Below are 10,000 nucleotides of genomic sequence, written 5' to 3' on the forward strand. Positions count from 1 at the left end.
AACCAACCAGTCTTTTAACTTAACAAAACGGAACCTTAAAGAATGAATGGGAAATTTCTCTTTACTTTAATAGAACAGGAGGTTTACTTACTGAGTTTTTCTTTGAATTGAATTCAAAATTGTTCGAATTGTATAATCGTCAATTACTGACATTGGTAAACGGCCCAAAGCAATTTGATTATAATTCAATTCGTGACGGTCGTAAGTAGAAAGTTCATATTCTTCAGTCATTGATAAGCAATTTGTTGGACAATACTCAACGCAGTTACCACAAAATATACAAATTCCGAAATCAATACTGTAATTAAGCAATCGTTTTTTTCGAATATCCGTTTCAAATTTCCAATCAACAACGGGTAGATCTATAGGGCATACACGAACACATACTTCACAAGCAATGCATTTATCAAATTCAAAATGGATTCGTCCGCGGAAACGCTCTGATGTGATTAATTTTTCATAAGGATATTGAATAGTTACGGGTAAACGATTTGCGTGGGATAAGGTAATCATGAAACCTTGACCAATGTACCTTGCTGCTCGGACTGTTTGGTGGCCATAATTCATGAACCCGGTTACCATAGGGAACATATCGTGAATATCTATGAATAATTTTATGTTTGTTTCTTTCTCTTGTTTGAACCAAGTCATGAATCTCATATTCTTTTTTTCTTTACAGTGAAAGAAGTTGGAAAGAAGTTGTTAATAATAGATTACCCAGAGAAATGGGTAAAGAAATTTCCACCCGAGATTTAATAATTGGTCCATTCTTAACCTAGGTAAAGTCCATCGTGTTGCGATAGAAATAAACAAAAACAAATAAGTTTTAGCTAATGTAATAAAGATACCAATTGTCGTTCCAATGATTCCATTTATTTTATTTATTTCAAATAGCTCAGGGACGAATACATACGGAATGGAAATATTCCAACCCCCCAAGTAAAGAACTGTTACAAATAACGAAAGTAATAGATTTAGATAGGAAGCAACGTAAAATAAACCAAATTTGATACCTGAATATTCGGTTTGATACCCTGCTACTAATTCTTCCTCCGCTTCTGGTAAATCAAAGGTAATCTCTCAATTCTGCTAGAAGAAAATTAGAAAAACGATAAACCCTATTGGCTGACGCCACAAATTCCATCCCCAAAAACCATATTTTGATTGCGCCTCAACTATATCAACTGTACTTGAACTGTTAGATAATTATAGTCGATGATACCATCACTGTTTACATCGCTAGTCCAAAACCGTACATGAGATTTTCACCTCATACGGCTCCTCGTGGGTCACAAATAAATTTTAGGACCGAATCAGTATTATTTATCTTCGTATGGTTGTAGAATAGATAGAGAAAAAATAGATTGGAAGGTCCAAAATTATACCAATGGAATTCTGTCTGCTATATTCTGAAGAATAAAAAATAAATGCTTCTGAATTGATCTCGCCCGTTCATAATTTCAAGTTGAGTAATAACTTAAGCCTTCAATAAAATACTTCTTGTAGAATATCAATAGATATTTCAACCCATTGTTTTCTATTACGAAAAAAATGAAACATTCCATTAGCTCATAAATCATGACACGGATTAGATCTCTCTATATCTATGAAAGAAAGAAAAAAAAAAGATTTCTTTTTTATTCTTTATTGTTTCTTTTCGTTCCTATTCTGCTTTCGGATCTGATAAAATCACGAATGGGGCTTAAACTAAAAAATAGTAAAGGATTATTTCGTTCCTGATAGTCATTACTTTAATCGGCAGATAGGAGGATACTCTGGACCGGAATCATGGGGAGTACTGCCTAGTCATTTCTACGAATTTAAAGCCCCAATTAGTATTCTTTTTATGTTATCCAGAAGTCTCTTTTTATATAATTTACATAATCTCCATTACCAATCCTTTATGTATTTTGGTGTTCCTAACCATCCACTCGTTTTTTGTTCAATCCCCCGTTTGTTTAGCAATACATGTATGGGAATCCATACAAAGGATAGCGAAAACTCTATACGGTTGATCTTTTGAGCCCGCTTCAAGCTAGATTGACTAATCAACCCGTCTTGGGGTAAAGACTTCTTCCGCTTACGTTTTCTTCCACTTACCTCTTGTACATAGGAAATGAGATTCCATTTTTTTGTTTAATTTACTGCGAATTTATAAGCTGCTTTCTTTCACTCATATAACTATCTAATTTATCAACTCAACTTATTTTCTAGAACGAAAGGAATAGGTAAAATAAAAGTTTCTATTTCAACGAATCGCACGTAGAGATATTGATAAAACACATAGAGTTAATGGTATTTCATAACTAATCGATTGAGCAGCAGCTCTGACCACCTAAAAGGAATATTTATTATTTGATCATATCTGAAAATTAGCAAATAATATATTAAAAAGATTAAAACGATTACTGAAAACTTAGTAAAATTGATATGACTGCTATAGCCGGTCAATACTAAATAAACGAGTATAGATGGAAGAATATTTTCTTTGAAAAGCAGTTTTGTTCCATCTGCTAGGCTTGAAGAATGCCCAAAGGACCGGCGTATTCAGGCCCAATACGTTGTTGTATTGCTGCAGATATTTCTCTTTCTAACCATACAATTACTAGTACACCTATTGTGATTCCCAAAACAAGAGTCAAAATAGGGACCAACATCCATATGATCCCATAGACCTCTTTTAAAAGATTCCAATGTGTAAAAGGAATTGATATCTTCTACTTCTATCTTATCATTTCAACGATCCACTTCTCCCATAATGATATCTACCTAGTATCGTCATAATATCAGCCAATTTCATTCTTTTAACTAACTGAAGAATTTGCAAATTGATAAAACCGGCGAATTTTCCATCTCAAGGAAAACCGCTTTGATCCCCTATCAGAAAAATTCTAATTCTCCCTTTGGGGCTTCCATTCTCTTAAAGTTCTTGTAAAATGTGGGAATTTTTACTAATGAATCGATATTCAAAATCATTCCATTCTGGATCCTTTCTCGATCAAAGCATCAGTTTCTAAATTCTCATAGGGACCACCGGAATTCCTTCAGGGCCTGTTGAATTATTTTATAGATTCCGTCATTTCACTGATTCGGACTAAATAACGAGCTAATGAATCTCCTTCTTTTTGCCACTGGTTCCCAATCAAATTCGTCGTAACACTCATAATGATCAACTTTCCGAAGATCCCATTTGATTCCAGATGCTCGTAGCATTGGGCCGGATAAACCCCAATTTATTGCTTCTTTATAACGCCTATCCTTCAACTCGTTAAAAATAGGATTTCGCGTAATAAGTTTTGATATTCAACAATTCCTGTTAAAAATAATCACAGAAATCCAAACATTTATCTATCCAGCCGTAAGGTAGATCGGCCGCCACTCCTCCGATACGAAAATAATTGCCATCATTCTCATACCGGTGGCAGCTTGAATAGATCATATACTAATTCTCTTTCTCTGAAAATATAGAAAAAGAGATCCTGTGCACCAATATCTGCCATAAAGGTCCAAGCCATAATAGATGAGAAGCTATAAAACTCAACTCCAACATAATTACTCTGATATAGCTGGCCCTTTTAGGGACTTGAATATTCCCCAACTGTTCTGGTCCATTTACGGTTATTGCTTCCGTGAACATAGTGGCTAAATAATCCCAACGCGTTACATACAGCAAATATTGTATAATTGTTCGGTTTTCCGCAATTTTTCCATTCCTCTGTGTAAATAACCTAATATTGGTTCTGATCAACAACATCTTCACCATCTAGAGTAACGATGAGACGAAGAACACCATGCATTGATGGGTGGTGAGGCCCCATATTGACTATCATAAGGTCTTTTCTGTAGCTGATAGATTCATAAGTTTTCCTCGATTCATTCTTACATGAATTGTTGAAAACGAAAACAAGTACATCAAAATGAAAATCTAATAAATCGACTAATTCAAAATTTGCAAATTAACGATTTTTTGATTCCCGAATATCCAACTCACCAATTAATTCTTTATAACGTATTTTATTTGTCTTTGATAAATAAGATAGCAGTCGTTGACGTTTTCCTAGAATTTTACGTAGACCTCTCTGAGATAAATAGTCTTTTTTGTGCAATTCCAAATGTGAAGTAAGTCTTCGTATCTTATTGGTGAAACTAACTATTTGAAATTCAACAGACCCCCTGTTTTCTTCTTTTTTTTCTTGAAAAATAACTGAGATGAATGAATTTTTTACCATAAAACCAAAAAATTTCCCCTTTTTGAATATGAATTTTACTGATCAGTAATAATAATACCAGTCATTTTGATATACACGATGATTTTAAGTTCGTTATGAACTTTATCATTTTTTTCAAATAAAATTAATCAATCCGGGTTTCGATTTGATTCGTATAGGGATACAAAGAGTGAGAGATTTCTACAAAAGAAAATTTGAGAGTTCAAATAAGAGGATTTTGTTGATTCATTTGTCGATCTAATTGATATGTATGTCATTAAATTAGTATCGTGTATCAGAATAAAATGTAAGACAATCCTTGTGACCATCTATTTGTTTTCATATACCCGGCACGATACATACATAATATAGGGGAAAATGGACCATTAAAATGGACCATTAACGAATTTTCAGACGCGGATACATACGGATCCTTATCATACTGAAACGACTGCCGTTATTAGTATTAAACCAATATCGATTCATACAAGCTAAATCTTCTAATCGATAATTGGGCCAAAGAAAGAACTTTAATTTAATTAGTTTCTTTTTATCACTACCAAGATGTTTATTTTAGTCAAAACTTGACCACAGTTTTTACATTATTTAAAAATACTGCATTTCTATACATACCATTTTATCCTTGAATTGAAAGAAATTCGAATTCGCAATTCTCGCCGGTGGTTAGGGGATAAAATATTTTCAGGAACAAACAAATCATAATGATTTTTGTCTTTATTTTCAGTCATTTTTTGATGTCTTGCAATAAATTCATAAAAATGATTTTTATCAATATAGTTTTTTTCTTGGTATCTTTGATTAATTTGGTGTTTATTTTTATGAACCAACAAAATACTTATAGTTTGATATAGAATAAATTGTCCATCATTTTTTACCAAACAGACGAACTGGATCGATAATCAATATTCCTTTTTTCATTAGTTCTCTAAGAGTTAAATCCTTCTGAATCATCAAAATATCCAGATTCATTTCTCCCCGTTGAATAGAGGATATAACAATTTCGTTTGGATTTATCAGTCTAAGCAGGAGGCAATATACTTTGATATTATTGATTATTCTTTGATTTAAAAATCATCCCATCTCAATTGAAAACGCAAATACCTTTTAGGAAGAAATCAAGCTCTGCTTCCGTGTTGCTCTTGTATTGCTTTTTCTTTCTACGTTTTTTGTCTGATTTATCATAATCTTCTTCAACATCTTTTCTTGGTTTGAGAGAACGGTTTAAAATTTCCTTGTTTTGTGCATCTGATACAAGATCCCTTCACCTATGGGTTCTTTTCTTCTTGATTTCGATTCTCTAATCCAATAATTTGTTTTTCGTTTGGTGCTATAAGGGAGTCCCTTTTTTTATTTTCAATAATATTTTTATTAATGTTCCTATTTCCATTAAAATTGAAAAGAAGTAATTTTATTGGTATGATCCATGGTTTAACCTTATATGCATTATATAGCAGCACAAATTCTGGGAAGAACCAAAGTTCTAGATTCGGTATAGGATGACTTAGTATTTCTTCATTCAGTCCCATCCAATCAAAATGGCTTCCTTTTTTATTGGATGGGTTGCTTTCTTGATCTTGATAAATTGTGAAATAAAAAAGGTCCATTTTATCAATTAGTTGATAATTCTTAACCACAGTCTTAATATTTTTGTTACTCTTTGTACTGGTATCGACCCAGGACTCAATATCGACCTTATTTCTAAGACAAAAATGAAGAATTCTCCAATTAAAAAACTTTCTGTGCGAAAAATTCCCCATAGCATCTAGGATATCGCCTTCTCCTAGATAATTATGGATAGGGATATCCCTCAATGTATCAAAAAAATTTTGTTTATCCATGTTGTAATGATAAGAACTCTCTTCCCTCTTATTTACTTGGAATGGTGATCCATAAGCATACGGGTCCCTCTTATCTTGATAATTAATAGATTTATATGATAAAAAATCATATCCATAGTTTTTTTTTAAATTAGATTTTTTATATTTTTGTTCTTGATTCAGTTTATATTCTTGAGTCAGTAATGAGTTTGCTTGAAAATCATTTTTTTTTTCGTAATGAATTAATCTTTCTTTTTCATCTGAATCCCATTTTGTTAAATCTTTATTTTGAGCCAGATAGTGTTGATTGACTCTATTTCGCCATTGTCTTGGTACTAATTTTAGCCATCTATTCTGAACTAAATCGTATTGATAACGACTCCTTAACCAGTTTTTCCATTCATTCATTCCAGAATGCCAAACGATTTTCTGTCTTAACCCATAATGATGTCTTAATCTGGAATGAGATACTCCCTGTTCTTCAAAATAATCTTTTATTTCATTTTTAAGAAAAAGAGATGTTCCATGATATTGAAGGATAGGTTTGAATTTATAAAAACTAATAACTTGGGTTTGTGATAATTTGTAAAATACATATGCTTGTGAGAGGGAGGATAAGTCACAAAAAGCTTTTTCATTTTTATTTCTAATACTAATATTAGAAAGTGAAGAAAGTGAGGTTTTTATAGTTGAAATAAAATGAGTTGTATTTTTAGTTGTTTTATTAATTCTTTCTTGATTTGCTTTATTATTGTGAATGAAGTTCTCAATGATTTTTTTGTTGATTCAAGAAAAAGTTGGGTATTGGTTCTTGGAATATTAATGATATATAGAAGAATATCCATGTATATCTTTTCAATGAAAAATTTTATAAAAAATAGAATTTCCGGATTAATCGAATATTTCTTCTTTTTACTATTTGCCAAAATTTTTTGCTGATTCTACTATTTTATCCTGATAACTTATTTTGTTAGAACTACTATTTATTTCTTGAGTTAGAAATTCGTTTTCTTCTCTTTTATAATTAGAATTTTTTGTATTTGATTTTTGATTGTGTTTGTTCTCTTAGTCAGATCTTTTATTTTTTTTTCTGTTAATGAATAATTTGTCCACGCCATAGATTGAATTTGAAGGGATGATTTGTGAATCATCTTATTACTGATTATCGAATCCTTTTTAGTTTCGCTTAATTCATATGGTTCTCTCAACCCAAAAAATGGAATTGGATTTATTTTTGAAAGTTCTTTTATTAGTCCCTTTAGAAATAGAATGCTTTGAGTGATCCATTTTTTTGTTTCTTTTGAAGCTTTTCGAAACAATTTCGTTTTTTCTTTTAAAATTGTTAAAGCTATAAAACATTTCGTTTTCCATTTTTTTCTTTTTTTTTTTAGTTCTTTAAAAATAGGCTCAAAAAACGAACGCCGTTTTCGAGGAGAGCCGAAAGGAGTTCAGTTTCCATTCCCAAACTGTTAAAAGCAAAAATCATTCTTTTGACCTTTCTTTTTTTTCATTGGATCTTTATGAGAGGGTTGTAGTTTAAATCTGTGCCAAGGTTTCAGGCAAAAAGGAAATAGGATCTTTATCTGAATACCGTCTGTTAACCAGTTTTTTGGAAATTCTGTTTCGGATAATTGAACACCATTATAAGTGCATTTAACATGCATTTCTCGATTCCAATCCGTTAAATCCTCAGACCACTCAGGAAATTGAAATAATAACATACGGGCAATGTTTTTAACTATTATCAGTGAAGGTAATATAATATATTTTCTAAGAATTGATTGGGTTATTAACACGGAGCCCCTTATTACTTGAGCAAGTAAAAGACTATCCCAAGCTTCTGCTATTTCTATCCTCATTTTCTCTTCTCTTTTGTATTTTTCTCTTTTGGCCTCGTCTTTTTTCTCGATCTTTTTTTCTGTATAATCATAAATTTTTGATTCTTTGTTTTTACATATCCAATTTCGATATATTCGTTTCAGCGGTCCAGAAATATCAAAAGAAAAAAAGAGTGGTTTGTCTACTCTGTCCAAAAAAAGGGGGGAATGTACATTTGCTTGAAACAGCTCCCAAGTAATTGTTTTACGCCTTTGGGCACGCATGGAACCTTTTATTATGTCGCGCCGAAAATCCGATTGTTGCGAATAGCGTATCAAAGCCACTTCGTCTGTTTGATCAGGATCATTAGCATCCTTGGTATTAGTATAAGTATCGGCGTTTGCCTGGTTATTAGTAAAAATCACGACGCGCTTGGATTTTCTTGAACGAATTTCATGCTCTGCTGTTACATTTTCCTCGTTTTCGCCCTCCTGTTGTTCTAAATCGTCGATTAATTTGTATGACCATCGAGGAACTTTTTTACTTATTTCTTTTATTCCAATAGATTTTTTTCTAATTGTTTGATTGTTGGGATTAGTTATAACTATATTGAATAAAAATTTCAAAATTTTGACTCGATCCTCGGAATCGATATTTCCTGTTCATCTTCTGTCAATGTCAATAAAGAGAGTTCTTTTCTGTTGCTAATGATTTTCTATTGAGTGTATCTAGTGTCTGTTCAAGTTCGTGATAATCAGTAGTAAGTAGAGCATGAATCTTATTTATACAAAACGGATCCGTGTTTTTTTTTTTATAAGTTTGATTTATGCTTAAAGGAGAACCCCATTTTTTGATTCTTCCGCGGTAGGGTCCATGCAAGAAAGGATCATATAGTTTAGGCAAGTATTCTCTTTTAGTTTCATTATTAGAGAATCGAGTCCTTTTTTCAAGTATGCCCAGATCAAAAGATTCCTTATCTAAAGATTCGACTCTTTTTATAAACTCTTTACTCAAATTTCTTCTTTTTAGTTCATTGATAAAACTCCAATCAGTATACAATTCATCAGAAAACAATTTTTCTGGTGTGAAAAAATATATTTTTTTTTGTATCATTTCCCCAAAGTTGCTAAACTGGGTGGATACGTAAAAGATATTTTTTCTTTTCCATCACTTTGACATGTATAAAAAAAATATTGTGACATTTCATTTTTTATAGCATTTTCAACCCGGTCATTTTTTATATATCGCAAAGGTCGATTCCATCGTTTAGAATCAAAAGAAGTGTCACAGAGGTTTTCAATCCATAATAAATATTTATCTTCTTTTTTTTTAATATTTCTAACTTCGAACTTTCTTGATTCCCATCCAGATAAGAAGTTTCATAAACCGGTCTATTTTTATAGTATGTCTCTTTAAAAACAAAGTGGAGTTCGCCCTTTCTTTTTTTTTTTTTCTTTCCAGTCACTCGTAGCTTTTCTGTTTCGTCCATTTTGCTCGGATCCACCTCTTCCTCCGAAAAAAGGTAAGAAGAAGTATTTTCTTCGGTCCCCTGTTTCTGGTTAGCCCCTCCCCCTTCGGAAATAGTTTCTATTTCTATGTTTCTTTCTTCCTCACTTTCCCCCACTTCTTCCGTTTCGGAAATTCCTTTCAGTTTCTTAGTTAGAATGGGTGACGGTATTCTGCCTAAATAGTAAACACAGGTAATAAATAACAGAATACTAAAGATTCGAGCCATAGAATTTCTAAATTCTGATACAAGATACTTATTAGATCGAATAAGTACATTAGACCTAATTAAATTATTTTGTTGTATCCAGACTAATACCAACCCAACCCATTTCATCAATAAAATATGACCAATTAACCAACCAACAAAACTACTTGTTACAAATAACATATTGTTGTTGCATCGAAACATATAGATGTTGACTAATCTGGCTAACATTGAACTTGGTAAAATGAAATGGTTGAATAATTGAATAATGAGATTATTCAGGAATACAAATTGAATGCTAAGATTACGCATTGAATTTCTGGTAGGACGTCTATGATCAAAAAAGTCTTTGTGATTGTTCCAGAAGAAATGAAACAAAAGATACGGTAGAGCTAGGACAGTTATTGTATGAGGTTTACCCA

The 10,000-nt window shown here is 31.9% G+C and overlaps 2 pseudogenes; both read right to left on the reverse strand.

Moving 5' to 3' along the window:
• Nucleotides 1-2,736: 2,736 nt before the first annotated feature.
• Nucleotides 2,737-4,267, reverse strand: LOC128036911 (NAD(P)H-quinone oxidoreductase subunit H, chloroplastic-like; annotated as a pseudogene).
• Nucleotides 4,268-4,408: 141 nt separating this feature from the next.
• Nucleotides 4,409-10,000, reverse strand: part of LOC128036910 (protein TIC 214-like) — a 6,346-nt pseudogene continuing 754 nt past the window's right edge.

Source organism: Gossypium raimondii, unplaced genomic scaffold, assembly GCF_025698545.1.
Source record: "Gossypium raimondii isolate GPD5lz unplaced genomic scaffold, ASM2569854v1 Contig00082, whole genome shotgun sequence".
NCBI classification, from domain to species: domain Eukaryota; kingdom Viridiplantae; phylum Streptophyta; class Magnoliopsida; order Malvales; family Malvaceae; genus Gossypium; species Gossypium raimondii.